At 32.3% G+C, this 15,797-nt stretch overlaps 1 non-coding gene across 1 annotated transcript; it reads left to right on the forward strand.

The window, feature by feature from the left end:
• Positions 1 to 1,088: 1,088 nt before the first annotated feature.
• On the forward strand, positions 1,089 to 8,956 carry LOC107875155. Its single transcript, XR_007056383.1, has 3 exons — positions 1,089 to 1,284; positions 5,121 to 5,444; positions 8,249 to 8,956. It is a non-coding gene; the product is annotated as an uncharacterized protein At2g29880 (transcript).
• The last annotated feature ends 6,841 nt before the right edge of the window (positions 8,957 to 15,797 follow it).

Below are 15,797 nucleotides of genomic sequence, written 5' to 3' on the forward strand. Positions count from 1 at the left end.
TTAAGTCAACCGAATTCACGATGTGTCCTTAAGGAATTTATTTCCTTCAAGTACTCGAGATTAATGGAATATATCCTCATAGGATAAATTGATTCACTTCATCAAATAGTAGTACCTCAAATTTGCTGAAATTCGAGCACACTTAATGATCTGTAAATCACACTAGAGTTTTTATGAAGAAGAAATGTTTTCTCACTTCAAAATTTCATATCAATACCTAAAAAAAAATCAGGTATTTATAGTCAAAAGGTGTTGCTTCTAAAAAGAAACAATGGTACATGAAAACTTACAAATTTTTGAAAAGTCGGTACGACCTGCGGGACCCATCTGCGACCGCGGGTCATGATATGCGTCTGTATGTCAACTTTTTGCACAAACCAATGTGTGTAGGCTGACCTGCGTTGGAACCTACATGCGCAGGTCACCTTTGTGTTTCAAAACAGTGCCTCAAAGGATCACGTCCCTTCGAGGTGTGTTGCAACATACACCTGCACATGTCGGGTGCGTTCGCAAATGGAGAAATTTCTTTTCAGATTTTGGATTAAAATATCACTAATTTTTAAATTTTAAATGAATTTTGTCCAAAAAATAATCTCTTGATCATTTTTCAAATCCTAATCCTAATCCTAAGCCTAGTCGAGTGAGCGACGATGACGACGCGAGACTTGTCTTCTTCTTGCCTTACTATCCACATAAAGGAACACTTTTTCTTAAAGTGAACTCATTTTTTACTTTTTCTTCCATTTTTCATTCACTTTCATTGCAAACCCAACAATACATACATAGGTAGACATTTTAACTTAAAGGCTCAAAAGTCCAATCTAGGATGGTTGATCTCTATATCCATCTTTACTTATCCGCTTTTCTATTTTGAGATGTACAATACTTTTTCAATTTGTAAAATCAATGGATGATTTACCCATTTCTACGCATTTTATCTTTAACATTAAAGGTGTGTTTGGTATGATGGAAAATGTTTTCCAAAAAATATTTTCCTATTTTTTCATGTTTGGTTGGAATAAAGTGTTGAGAAAGAATTTTCTAAAGTCACTTATTTTCCTTCAATTAATGGAAAATGACTTCCCTGACTGGTCAAGGGAAGTCATTTTCAGGAGAAAAAAAAAAGTTGGCGCGAGTTATTCCCACCAACCGTATCCCTATCCCTCCACCCCCCACAAGCTTCCTTTTTGTCCCAAATTTAGAGGCGTTCTTCACTATCACTACTAATACAATTTTAGAGTTTATCTCTCTTCTCTCCACTACGATTTTGACAAGAACCTCAAGGTATGTTTCATAATTAATTTCTTCTACCATATTAGTAAAAAATTTCTCTTCTCTTCAATGCGATTTTTGTAGGAATCTCAAGGTATATTTCATAATTAGTTTCTTCTACGATTTTGGTCAAAAATTTCTTCAAAAATCTCTTCTTTTGCTTGTTTGGGTTAATGATTTAAGTTTATTTTTGTTTTAAAAGTGAAAATTGGGTTTAATTTTAAAATAAGATGAAGATATAGTGCAGTTAGTTAGAGTAGCAGCATTAGCAGCTTATAATGATGGTAAAGGAGATTATCCTTTTGTGATGTGAAAGTGAGCTATCAACTTGATTAGCAAAGGTGGTGGCCGCATCATTTATTTGGCTAAGTGCAGAAAGAAAAATAGTTTAGTTTTAAGACATTGTAGATGTATATGTCCTAATGACAAATTAGTCGAAAGGAGTTTTGAAATGATAAGTGGATAGTGTAGTCAAAGATAGCTTGGACCTTTGAAATTTATTAGCTAGACTATCCTGATTTGAGGCTTGCTTAAGTGGTTGAGTACCTTCACCATTAGCTGGTAGGTTGCCGATTCGACGTTGGAGTAAGTAGGAACGTTGTTGATCCTCCTAAAAAAGGAAATTAAAAAAATGATTTATCGAACTTGAGTTTGTAACATCTACGTACTGAAGTATGATGTTATCCAACTGAGGTAAAGCATTGGTTGAATGAAGATTTCGATGGTTCATTTGTATGTTTTTGACAAATTATGATTCCATAAATCACATCTGGAAAAAATGAGAACCTTAGTTAAATATAAATTGTCTGTTAAACTAGTTATCAACTTTTATTTGAGTTCAAGTTTGTTTGAAAATTAAAATCTGGACCTTACTTTCAATGCAAATTGGTAAGTTATTGTGAGCTAATTGAGTGATTAGCAGTAGACTCAAACTATACGAATATCTTAGGACTTTCATATTTGTATGTTTTTCCTCTATTATATAGTAAATGAAATTATATTGGTCAGTACAACAGATGAATTTGACTAACCAAGATGAAGATGATGCAATAATCGGAGCTGCCACCACATCTGTTTTAGCTGCCGGAGTTGCAATAATTGTTGCCTACGAACATCAAAGTAGCATTCCTAGAGAACCTTATGTTAATAAAGAACAAGAAAGAGAATTCTACATGAATAGTATTTTGAATGGAAGTGATGTTCATTGTGTAGGTCCAATAAGAATGAGTAAGCATGTGTTTTATGAACTATGCAATGCTCTTAGAAGAAATAGTTTGTTGTGTTCAACCAAAAATATGTCTGTTTAAGAACAAGTATTGATATTTTTAGAGATTGTTGATTTTAATGAACGATTTCGGAAGATTGGATCACACTTTTATACGTCAATCGAATCTATTCATCGATGCTTCCACACTGTACTTCAAGCAGTTTTGAAGATATATCCAATCCTTATAAAATCATCGGATGAAATTATCCAACCGGAGATAATGAACAATCATTGGTATTATCCCTGGTTTACCGTAAGTAACATACTAATATTTCATATTTTAGCTTATTTTTTGAAAAATACTACATCTTATTCACCTAAGTTGTACATAGGATTGTGTAGGAGCAATACATGGAACACATGTGCTTGCATATGTTCCTATTGAACAACAAAATAGATTTCGTGGCCGGAAAGGCACAACAACAAAAAATGTATTAGTTGCTATCAACTTTAATTTGAAGTTCAAGTATGTGTTTGCTGGTTGGGAAGGATCTGCACATGATTCTCGCATATTAAATGATGCGTTGGAGAGATCACATGATCTCCAAATCCTACAAGGTATCTTATTCGATATAAAGTAGTTTATAGGAAAAGTTGGTGAACAATGTATTAATTAAATTTAATTTGACTTTATAGATAAATACTATCTTGTAGATGTGGGATATGGACTTTGTAAGGGGTTTATTCCTCCTTATCATGGAATACGCTATCACTTGCAAGAGTATAGTGATTGTCCCCAAAATGAAAAAAAAACTATTCAATCTTCGGCATGCATCATTGAGATCCTCAGTTGAACGTGCCTTTGCTATTCTCAAGAGACGATTTTGCGTGATTGTCAATGAACCTTTTGTTGGGTTCGAAATCGAGAGGGCGTCATGCAGAAGTTATAGTTGCAAAATATAGAGATGATAAATCAAATGACAAAGAAACAATACTTAAAACATAATGTTATTATATGATTTGGCCAATTGGCATACAAATAAACCTAATATTAAAAAAAATATTAAATCTATTGGGAGAAATCTCCCCCTAAACAAAGACTCTTTAATGACTACATTATGGATACTATTATGTTATGGTATGGGAAGGGGGTCTTTTATTTATAGATGTACAAAACCTTTCCTCCAAGAAAGAGGTTTGCCAAATATGAAAAAATTTTATATTTTTCTTTAAGGAAAAGTAAAAGTATTTATGGTTACTTTTATTTTCCTTACAAGAAAAGTAAAACTTAAATTTGGTAAGAAAATCGGGAAAAAAATCCTAACAAATCTCCCCTTTTTGGCTTGATTTTCCTGACTTGATCCGCCTTCTTCATGTCATATGCATAATTTTGGTTCTTCACATAATCTTTATTTATCTCTGTTGTTTGTCATGCTTAAAAATTGAGCCCTTTTGGGTTAAAAATATATAGCTTTATTTTTAAAGATGTGACAGTAGGATTTTTGAAAATATGATTGAAATATCTTCTCCACATGTAGTTGGACAAAATCTTCATTGTCATCCAATTGATTGCAAATTGATTAGAACTGCCTTGGACTTGTCTTCAAACTCGCCTTACCAAACCACTGGATCTTTGAACCATAGGCTTTGATACCACTTGTTGGGTTAGAAGTCGAGAGGGCGTCATACGGAAGCTATTAGTTGCAAACTATAGAGATGATAAATCAGATGACAAAGAAAAAATACTAAAAACATAATATTATTATATGATTTGGCCAATTGGCCTACAAATAAACCTAATATTAAAAAAATTATTAAACCTATTGGGAGAAATCTCCCCCTAAACAAAGACTCTTTAATGACTATATTGTGGATGTTATTATGTTATGGTATGAGAAGAGGGTCTTTTATTTATAGATGTACAAAATCTTTCCTCCAAGAAAAAGGTTTGCCAAATATGGAAAAAATTTATATTTTTCTTTAGGGAAAAGTAAAAGTATTTATGGTTATTTTTATTTTCCTTACAATAAAAGTAAAACCTAAATTTGGTAAGAAAATCGGGACAAAAATCCTAACATCTTTTTGGGACTTTAAAACACAAGTAGATGTGGTATTAGCGTCGTGCATTTTGCATAATCACATAGTTGATTTGGAGCCAAATGACATGATAATACAAGAAGTAGATGTTGAAGAATTAATTCAACCTCAAAATGTTCAAATTACTCAAAATTCTCAAGGAAGTCAAAGCTATCAAACGCAAAGAGAAAGACGTGAAGAAGCTAGACAATGGACATCAAAAAGAGATGCAATTGCTCATGCCATGTTTATAAATTATGATAGGCGAAGGAATGAGGGACTTTAGTGTATTAAGAAACCTTGATAGCTAAATAGATAATGTTTTTTGTTTTTGTTTTTGTTTTTGCTCTTGATATTGCATTATTTCTTCTTCCTGTAGTAGTTATTGGGTAGATCCTTTATGAAAGAAATACTTCTATGGTTTATTATTGTTTTTCTGTTAGCTATGACTGTTCTTCTTTTTTCTCTTTTTATTTGGTATTGGAGAGTTCACAGATTTCTGCTAATTCGTATTTGTTTTCTGTTGAGTATGGCTTGTTCATTATAGTTTATTGACTTGTAACAGTAAATCATGGGGAAAAAAGGAGAGAAGTAGTTTAGGTGGTCAAAACTAATGGAATATTTGATGTTGGAGATTCTAGCTGATGAAGTGAAGCAAGGGAATAAATCGACTAATCAGTTTAAAGCTAGCTCATTCAATCGTGTTGCGAATGCCATTAGCTAACAACTAGGAATGGATTGTTCATCTAAGCATGTGGAGAATCATCTTAAAACTACAAGAAACACTTGGAGTACAATTCAAACTCTACTAAATAAAAGTGGTCTTGGATGGGAAGACAACTTGAAGATGATTACGGCCAGTACCGAAGTCTATGCTGTCCATATTCAGGTAAAATTTGCTTCTTAGCTTATTTTCTTGTTTTCTAATTTGTTTTACCTGGTTCTGGTTTCTTTTCTGAAGTTCTTACTGGTAGTTCTAGTATAATTGAGAAGTAAACTTAGTTTCTTACTGTTCTTTTAAATCGAAGAGTTATATGGATTGCATAATAGATCCCCACGAACTATAGAGGCCCAGGAACTAGTTCTTCAGCCCCGACACTTCTCTTTTAAACATATCGCTATATTAAGCAAGCTGAAAAGCCTTCATGTGTTATTGGGAGCTAATTTTCTTCTAAGCAGTACCATTGGTTTGAGAATCAGAGAATTGGATGAACTACATAGCTTGTATGGATCTGTATCTATTCTAGAGTTGCATAATGTGGTTGATAGAAAGGAAGCTTTGAAGGCAAACGTGAGGGAGAAGAGACACGCTGAGATGTTATAATTGGAATGGAGTGTAAGTACTGCTGACAACTCACAAAACGACAGAGAAATACTTGTTGAGCTACAACCAAATATAAACATAAAAGAACTCCAAATAACTGGAAATAGAGGGACAAGATTTCCAAATTGGCTAGCTGATCATTCGCTTCTTATGCTGATGCAATTGTCTCTAAGCAATTGCAAAGGTTGTGATTCCTTGCCAGCATTAGGACAATTTCCTTCTTTGAAATTCCTTAGTATCAGAGGGATGCATGGAATCATAAAGGTGACTAAGAATTTTGTGGTAATTCATTGCACTTTAACTCTCTTGAGAAGCTTGAATTTTTAGAGATGCTGGAGTGAAAGCAGTGACATGTACTAGGGAATGCAGAATTCCATGCACTTCAGGACCTTACGATTGAAGATTGCCCCAAGTTGATTAGAAAGTTGCCTGAAAATCTTTGCCGTATGACAAGCTTGACAATTTCAGGATGCCCTGAACTCATTTTGGAGACACCTATCCAACTTTCAAATTTGAAAAAGTTTGAAGTTGTTGGTTCTCCTAAGTCGGCGGGGGCGGGGGCGGGGGGGGGGGGGGGTTCTTTTTTATCATGCTGAATTATTTACATTCTAACTTCTGGGAATGAAGCAGATTGATGAACTATCTATTACTGATTACATCTCTCTTACCTCCTTACCTATTAGCAGCCTGCCAAATACTTTGAAGAAAGTAAAGATATCTTCTTGGGTACTCTCCTTAAGTACCATCACTCTGATTTTCAAAAATAACAATTACGAGCCCCTCACATAATAGATGTAGATATGAAAAGACAAGTGTATTGGATAAAACCAAAGAATCTAGCCTTTGTAATTAGATGCTCAAGAAAATAGAATAATTTTTTCATTATTTATATCCCTTTTTTAAATTGGAGTAATCAAAATAATAGATTCATCTCAAATGGAAAACAATGTTTTCTGTTAAGATGAGAATCTAACTCCACTAAGAACCCTGTGCAACATAAGGCTGTGAAAGCCTATAACGAAAGGAGAGTAAATCAGGAAAACTGATTCCACCAAAACAGGTTACAATATACCCCAGGAAAGTTTTTGCTTGGCAACCAAGTACTTGCATTACATGTAAGAAAAGTATGTAAGTTTGTATACCTCCATATTCTGAATCTGAGTACAAATGCCAATTCTTGAGCTCATCCTTTGAACTGAAGTTGAAAATGTATCTTTCACTGCGTGGAATTAGGTCTTCAATGTTTCCCGCGAGTACTACAGGTGAATAAAGTTATTACCAACTACCAGTTATGATAGTTGATAGAATTAAAAGTAATAAAGAAAGACCGCCATTTTACTCACATGATGATTCAATGAAGAATACACTGTTGTTATTTTTTTTTTTTGACCAGGTAAACAAGTTTCAGTACTCACAAGTCCAGTAGTATTCACTGCTATATGTTCGGCAAAAAATTGATCAACAACTGTGGCAGTATGAAAGATTGGTCGGACAGAACGGTTATAAAAATTCTCTTTTTATTTTAATTTTTATAACCGTTGTGTCCGAGCCATCTTGCGCGCACCTCGACATAATCGTTCTTTTTTTTCCTCGGGAATAAAATAAGATTTTTGCTTCCTGTTAGTATTAGAGTAGTTGTTCTATTAAGATTGTTGCTTCCTGTTATGTTATTTTGGGTGTTGAAGTTGATCCGTGGATGTTGTCACGAGGTCTCGAGATCCTCCTCCTCAACACGATAGAAGAGGTAGACTAAAATAGAGAGCCATAGAAGCTCAATAAAAAGAGAGTTCTTATGAACAAAATACACAACCTGCAGGAAGAGTACCTGTAGATAGAATAGCATTACTTAGTTGTATCTGTAGATAAAATACAAAAGTCATTAAGTAAATGTGCAATGAATTAAAAATTGAATTAGGAGAGTACCTGAGTTAAACTTGGAATCATTACTCAATATCCCAGTGAAAGGCGGTTGGTTTTCCATTTTTTCACTACAACTTGATTGCTGCATCTAAAGTAATCTCTATTTTAAATACTAACTCCATATATCTTTATCTCTTCATATTTTTATTTATCTAATGTAATTTCTATTTTAAATACTAACTTCATCTATCTTTATCTATTCACATTTGACGTGTTTCACTCTTATTAAATTTTACTGATCAATCTTATTGATTATCTTTTATTGCTATTATTTCTTCCTCGTTATTTTCGTCATGGCTTCTTTGCTACTGTATAATGTACTAGGCAAGTCTCCTTTACTGTGTTCACCTTTTTTAATTTTGATGCTTGTTATGGTTTGTTTATGTTAGAATAACTCATTCGAATCAAATGGACTTGATACCAAAATTTCTCTAATCTTTGTCTTGTAGGTACATCCCAATCATGATAAGTTCATTAACAAAAAAATTGATATGTTTGACGAAATGTCTTGTGTGTGGGAATGATCGAGCTAGGGGAGATTGTGCTAAGTCATTTGAAGATATAGATTTTGAGTATTTTTCTCAGAAAGATAATGATAATGACATTGAAGGACCATCCACGGAAAAGGATGCGCAAGTGACCGAAACTTCTCAAGTCAAGCCAAGTCGCAAAAGAAAACGTTCTTTTGAGGTGCAAGATGTCATAGGTGATATATCAATTAAATTTGGAGAAGTGGCAACGGCAATTGGTAGGATGGTTGATAGTCTTCATCTAGATATGACAAAGTTGTACGAAGAAGTTATGGCAATGGAAGGTTATGAGGAAGAGTTCCTCGGTGATACTTTTGATTATTTGGTTCAAAGAGACACTTTAGCTAAGGCATTCATGGCAAAAAATTAAAATCTTTGTAAGGTGTGGTTGGAACGATTCAAGCAACAACAATAGTGACACCTATTGATTGGAAGAACTCAGCTTCATAGGGTTTGAAAGCAATTATATTTCACGAACTTTTATTTTTGATAATATATCATGTATTTGCTACCAAACTTGAGTAAATTCCCTAGATGGTCACCCATATTTGGGAAATTGCCTACAAATATCATTTTTGTTTCATTTAGGATAAGAATATCACCCAACTCTTTCTATTTTTCTTAAAATATACTTAGCACCTCAAAAGCCTTCTCTCTCCTACTTGGAATGCCATGTCATTAAATTTTTTTTTTTTTTTATAAATAGATCTATTTAACTTATCAAACTTATTTAACTAAAGTTTTATCCTAATTCTTTTTTTTTTAAATTACACATAATATACTAATCATTAAAGATTAATTTAATTACACTAAAAGCTTGAATTATTTTATTTTATATGTACTTTTCAAAGTTTCTTTTATTTACTTATTTACTTTATCACTTAATACTATTTAAAACTGAAGTACTTATAAAAATTGATAGTAATTTATTTTTCATTTATTTAATTTATATATTAAAGATTCTTAAAATGTAAAAGAAATAAAAATGACGGATTTCATAGTTTAGAGATTAAATTTGTTATTTATATGAGAATAAAAAAAATAAAATTCACTTTTTTGGATTATACAAAAGAATTTTTGGATTAATATAATCCAAAGATATTATATTACCTTTAAATATAGAGTAATAGAGAATAAAAAGTATAATTTGTTATTTAAAAGCATTGATGGCAAACCTACGGTATTTTTTGTTACCAAACAAAATTTAATTAGAAAATTTTAATATGTATTATTACCTGAAAATTTAATTTGGATATAGATTACTTGCAACTTTTTATGTAAGATAATTTTTGATAAATATATAGTGAAAAGATGGTTTTTTTTATTGCAGAATTTTTACAAGTAATTGCCCGTAAATAAATCAAGTAAATCGGTAAGATAAGACATAAAAATTTATAAAAAAAAATTATTATTTTTAATTTAGTTTCTTCACTTTTTTGTGATCATTATATTTATATTTTATTCTATTATACAATTAAACACTAATTTATATCTGTACTTCATTCTAAATCCATCAAAAGTAAAGAATAATTGATTGAGTAGTAATTTAAAAATTCATTTGTAATAGTACTGAAGAAAATATCATTTTGTTAATATTTCTTAAGAAATTTAATTTGTTTCAAGACTACATAATTTTCTTTCCTTCAAAATAGAAGATTTTATTCTTTTATTCTCATATAAATAACAAACTTAATGTCTAAAATATAAAATACATCATTTTATTTCTTTTACATTCTAAGAATTTTAGTATATAAAATAAACGACAAAAAAAAATTATTGTACCAATTCGTATAAGTACTTGTATTTTAAAACTATTAATAAGTGGTGAAATAAATAAGTAGATAAAAGAAACTTTGAAGATTACATATCAAATAAAATAACCAAAACTTTTGATGTAACTAAATTAATCTTCAATCATTAATATATCAGGTGTAATTTAAAAAAAAAAACATTAGGATAAAACTTTAGTTAAATAAGTTCGATAAGTTATACACTTATCAATTTTTTTTTTAATGACATGACATTCCAAGTAGGAAAGAGAAAGATTTTGAGGTGTTAAGTATATTTTAAGAAAAAAAAAGAAAAGTTGGATAAGATTCTTGTCCTAAATAAAATAAAAGTGATATTTGTAGACAATTTCCCAAACATGAATGACCATTCAGGAAATTTACTCTACCAAACTTCTCTCTTTTGTGTATTTAAGGAAATATTGATCTCTCTTTTTGTGTATGTAAGGAAATATTGATTAGGAAGCTTGAATTATTTAATTAGTAGTTGCTTAAATTTTAGTGACTTGTAATATTTTGCTACTCGATATTGATTTTATTTGCTATTCTTAAATTAGTTCCTACAGATTGTTGAGTTGCTAGCGGTAGTGATATTCAAGTTAATTATTAGTAGATAGTTCCAAAAAATATTTTTTCCCTCACCAACTAAATACTAAAAAATATTGTTCTGAAAAATAGTTTTTGCTAACCAACCAAAACACCATAAAATATTTTTCAAAAAATATTTTCCACTCACCAACCAAACATGAGAAAATAAGTAGAAAATGAACTTATTTTCCATGAAAACATTTTCCAAGAAAATATTTTCCATGGAAAACATTTTCCATCATACCAAACGCACCCAAGTACGATTCATTATCTAATATATCTTCCCAAAGCATTAAATTTATCATATTCAAAGGATAATATGATAAAATCATCTCTATCATTTACTGTTTCTTAAGCACTACGCCAATGGAAAAATGGAGAAGTAAAGATGAACGGAGGGAATAACAATTAATGAATAGTTAAACTCTCATTGTGATCATCTAGACACTTCAACTCGACACAAGTGTGTCTCGTGAATACCTTACTTTGAAAATCCACATTCTCTATCTTCAAGTAGGTGCATTCTACGTATGCATTTTCAAAGTTGGGTATTTAATTTACAGGGTCAATATAGACCAAGTTAAGGTGTCCAACTAAACTTTTTCAAAATTAAGATGCTTAATTGCCCGTTAAAGTCAAAGTTAAATTGCCTATATATTATGCTATTTTAGAATTTACACTTGTTCTCATATTACTAACATCAATGGTTAATTGTAGATGATCATCCTTAATTGCCTTGGAGGTAATATATATAATATGGAAGTTGAACTCATTCTTTGAAATGTTTAAGTTGTACTCAAATATGACAAATATAAACAGTCAAGTGATTTAAAGTTATGTATATTATATGAAAGAGTAAAACATTTAGTAATTCCTTAATTATGATCAAATTTGCTACGACATACTTCAACTTTACAAGGGTCCTATTATTTCTTGAACTCAATTTTAGTGTATTATTATCACTCTTTTTAGTTGATGTGGATAGCATTTTAATGTAATAAAGGTGTCAAGTCAGCAGAAAAATGTGATAAAAATGAGCTAAAATTGAGTTCTGGGAGGTAATAAAGGTGTGTCGTATCAACTTTGATCATAATTTGGAGGGGATACTGAATGCTTATCTGTGTATGAAATAAAGTATTTTTAATATACTGAATTTGTTAATTCAGAAAGATCACCAAGGGGCATATATGGTGAATGAGATGGGTGATTCTTTCGCTAAAGGTCTCAGTAAGGTCTCAGTAACTTTGATGGAGAATTTTTTGGTGGGGAGCCTTTTATCTTCGACGAATTTATTCAATGCTAATAGGAATTTAATATATGTGTCTGTTTGTTTAACTTTATACAAGTTTAAGTGCCGACTTGTGTGTACTCAAAGTTGAAAGACATACATGAAAGTTGAAGCTAAGTTAAAGTGCACATTTATGTATTATGCCATATATATATATGTCCTTAGTGCAAGAAGAAATAAGTAGGATATTCGAGGGTGTTTGAATTGACTTATTATAATTGTTTTTGATGAGTAAAGCTGAGGGAGGAAATACTTTTTATGGTGCTTGGAAAAGATAAAAAAGGCAGTACTACTTAATTGAATATAAAGTAATTAATTAATCACAGATTCCCTGAAAAATATAAATATTATTTATGTTTTACACTATTCTAAATTCCATTTCTGAGGATGTAATTGCAAATATCACAACGATAATATACATAGTGTAGTCCTACAAAGTGGGATCTAGAGAACGTAGAGTGAACTCAAGCCTTACTTAGAGGTAGAGAGTTTTTTTTCGATAACCTTCGGTTCAAGAAAAAAATCTCACAATAACCCTAAAAGAGAAATAATGGCAGTACAAGTAACAACAAATCAGCATATAATTGCTGCATTTTTGGTAGAGGCACCTAAGAAAAATCTTTGGCATGTCCCTAGAGGTTATTTGGTTCAATTCTAATTTTAGCGGAGGAAAAATACTATGTGATTTTTTTCTATTTGTCCCTTTTTTCTCTAAACAAAGTAATTTGATACTTCTGTCGACGAAAAGTATCAGGTATCCCATAAAATTAGCTGAGACATGTGTTGTTAACTTGTTATCGACTGTGGAAACAAAAAGTGAACTGGAAAACCTAGACAGTAATGTTTAAACAGAAATACTTTTGAGACAATAGAACTCATTGTGTTTCCTTAGGAAATTTAATTCCCTCACAGTATCCTAGTTATTAGATTAATTATTTCTTCCCAGAATAGAACAGAATTGACCGTGCCCTTGAGAAATTTAATCCCCTCACAATACTCCAGGTAAAATATTATAGTAAAACAACATAACAATGTAATCTCGCAAAGTAAAGTCTAGAGAGGATAAATGTACGTAGACCTTGCCTACCTTGAAGGTAGAGAGGCAATAAATGTATAGTAACATAATGAAATTTCATTCCTCACAAATATATACTTCCTCCGTTTAAAAAAGAATGACCTAGTTTGACTTGACACGGAATTTAAGAAAATAAAGAAGACTTTTGAATTTCGTGGTCCTAAATTAAAGTTAAATCAAATATACCAAAATGTCCTCTAATCTTGTGGTCTTAAACATGTCATGTGGAAAGTTGAAATTAAAGTATTGACAAAAAAGAAAAGAGTTCATTATCAAAAAGAAAAGTAGGTTATTTATTTTTAAACGGAGGGAGTACTATCATATCATCCAAAAGATATCACTCTCGTTGTTGAAAATGCTTCAATACGCATATAATAAACATACACAGATTGAAAAAGAAAAAAACTGTGATATAATTTGGGATGAGAAGTAAAACTTTAGAGAATCCACTACTGAAAAAAAAGTTATTGCGACCACCAAAAGTGACCCCAGATGGTGGTCGCGAAAAAAGCATCACTTGTGATCGTTCTTTTTTTTTTTTCATTTTTTTAAAAATAATTAATGAAAAAAAAATTAATGAAAAACCGACCACATGAAGTAGTAAAGTCTTAGACCCTAGACCCAAATTTATTGACAAGTTGAGTTGCGACAATAGGTCGCCTTCCATTAAACAAAATTCTGCATAAGCAATTGGTAGTCTGACAGAGGTGACCAAAAACAAACTAAACAAGATCATCCATCTTGTGTTAGTTACACATCAATTGATTTAACTAGAGCTGATTAGGTCCAAATGAATTGTTTCAGTTGTGCTGCATCCAGCAATGCTTAAATTATGAGTATGCTTTTCAAATTTTACGTGCACTTTGTATCTCATGCAGATTGAGAATTATAAAAGCACTTTGTTAAAACTTTGTTAAAAGACTTTGGAGAAAAGTATCTCCAAAATTTTATCCAGAAATAATATAGCAGTTTACTTTATTTGATGCATGTAGGAAGCCTTAGAGTAACTGATAAAGTTGTTGTCATGTGACCAGGACCAGGAGGTCACGGGTTTAAGCCTTGGAAACAATCTTTGACAGAAATGTAAAGTAAGACTGCATATAATACACCCTTGAGTTTTATACTCGCTTTTATATAGGGGATTAGTCATCTCCTTTTGTAGATGTTAGTCGATTGGACGAACGACGTTAAATTATTGCGTCTCTTTTGGTGTATTTCTCGTTTGTCTTCTTATTTGGAGTCTTTCGAGGTTTGCTTTGCTAGCGTCCGCATGACACCCACTGGCAGACTTATAATTTAGGAGTCGTGGGTGGTCGTGAGGTTCAAATACATATATTGACACCCAAAGCTTTAAGGTTCCGCATGGAAATCAAAGCAACCAACTATCTTCTTGGTTTCACGTGCACTTTCTTCCATGTTCTACCAATTTTTATACATTTCTTATATAATTATATCTATTCTGCACCAGGTTTAACCGATGCCGGAGCACCACAATTTTCAACCTAGGTCCACCCCTGATATCCATCTACAAGATGTCAGTGTTTGGAGCAACATCTGTTCTTTGAGGCCTGTCTTTTCCCAACATATTGGTTTCAAACAAGGTAATGGTAGGAAGATCTCTTTTGGCAAAGACAAATGGTTGGGACATCCATCTCCCAAAGAACTATTCCCCACTGTACACGACCTAGTTCATAACAGCGAACGCACAGTCGCACAATACAGGGATGGTAACAATATTGGAACACAGTTTTCGAAAGGGATATCAATAATTGGGAGCTTGGTAAAATTGCAGATTTCTATAGTACACTAGTGAAGACCTATTGATAAAGGAACACAGCAAGAGCATATTTACAGTAAAGATATATTATAGTTTGGTCACGAGGGAGTCATATCAGCAACATTTTGGTTTCTGTAAACAAGTTTGGAACTCTAAAGCACCAACGAAACTGCAATGCTTTTATGATTGGCACATGCTAATCTACAACAGGTGCTTTATCTGCAAAGAAGGAGAAGAGTATGTTTACCATTTACTTCTACATTGTACTATCACTACGCAACTGTGGCAGTTTCTCTTTTAACTTTTTGTGCATCAAAATGGGTAACTGCCAGGTACCACATCAGATTTAAGCTCCTGTTTGGTTTGGACATGCATTTAAGCTCCCGTTTGGCCAAACGCTAGCTTACTGTCATGTTGGAACACAAAAGGTCTTTCACAGCAGATCAAGACTTCATGGAATGGAGTACAAGTCGCCATCTGTTGGTGTGTTTGGAAAGAGAGAAAATCTTGAAGATCAAGTCAGATTGCGGTTTGTGGATATTTTTTTTGGTGTAAAAAGGAATGGATAGATGATATTGAAACACTGTTACAGTTCATTGAATCTTTTGTACAGATAGCCAGGATAGTTGAAGGGGAGCCTTGGAGTAACTGGTACCATGTGACTAGGAGGTCACGGGTTCAAGCCTTGGAAACAACCTTTGACAGAAATGCAAGGTAAGGCGGCGTACAATACACCCTTGTGGTAAGTCCTTTCCCTGGACCCTGCGCATAGCGGGAGCTTTGGTGCACCGGGCTGCCCCCCTTTTTTTAGCCAGGATAGTTCTTTTTCTCTTCTCTTTTGTTCCTTTTTGCTGACCTTTGGATGTAACTGCAGCACCTTCATGGTGCTGAAATTTTAACATCTATAATATTTATCATTTCAAAAGAAAAAATACATGCAGGTGTATAATATC

This window comes from Capsicum annuum, chromosome 6 (genome assembly GCF_002878395.1).
Source record: "Capsicum annuum cultivar UCD-10X-F1 chromosome 6, UCD10Xv1.1, whole genome shotgun sequence".
Taxonomy (NCBI): domain Eukaryota; kingdom Viridiplantae; phylum Streptophyta; class Magnoliopsida; order Solanales; family Solanaceae; genus Capsicum; species Capsicum annuum.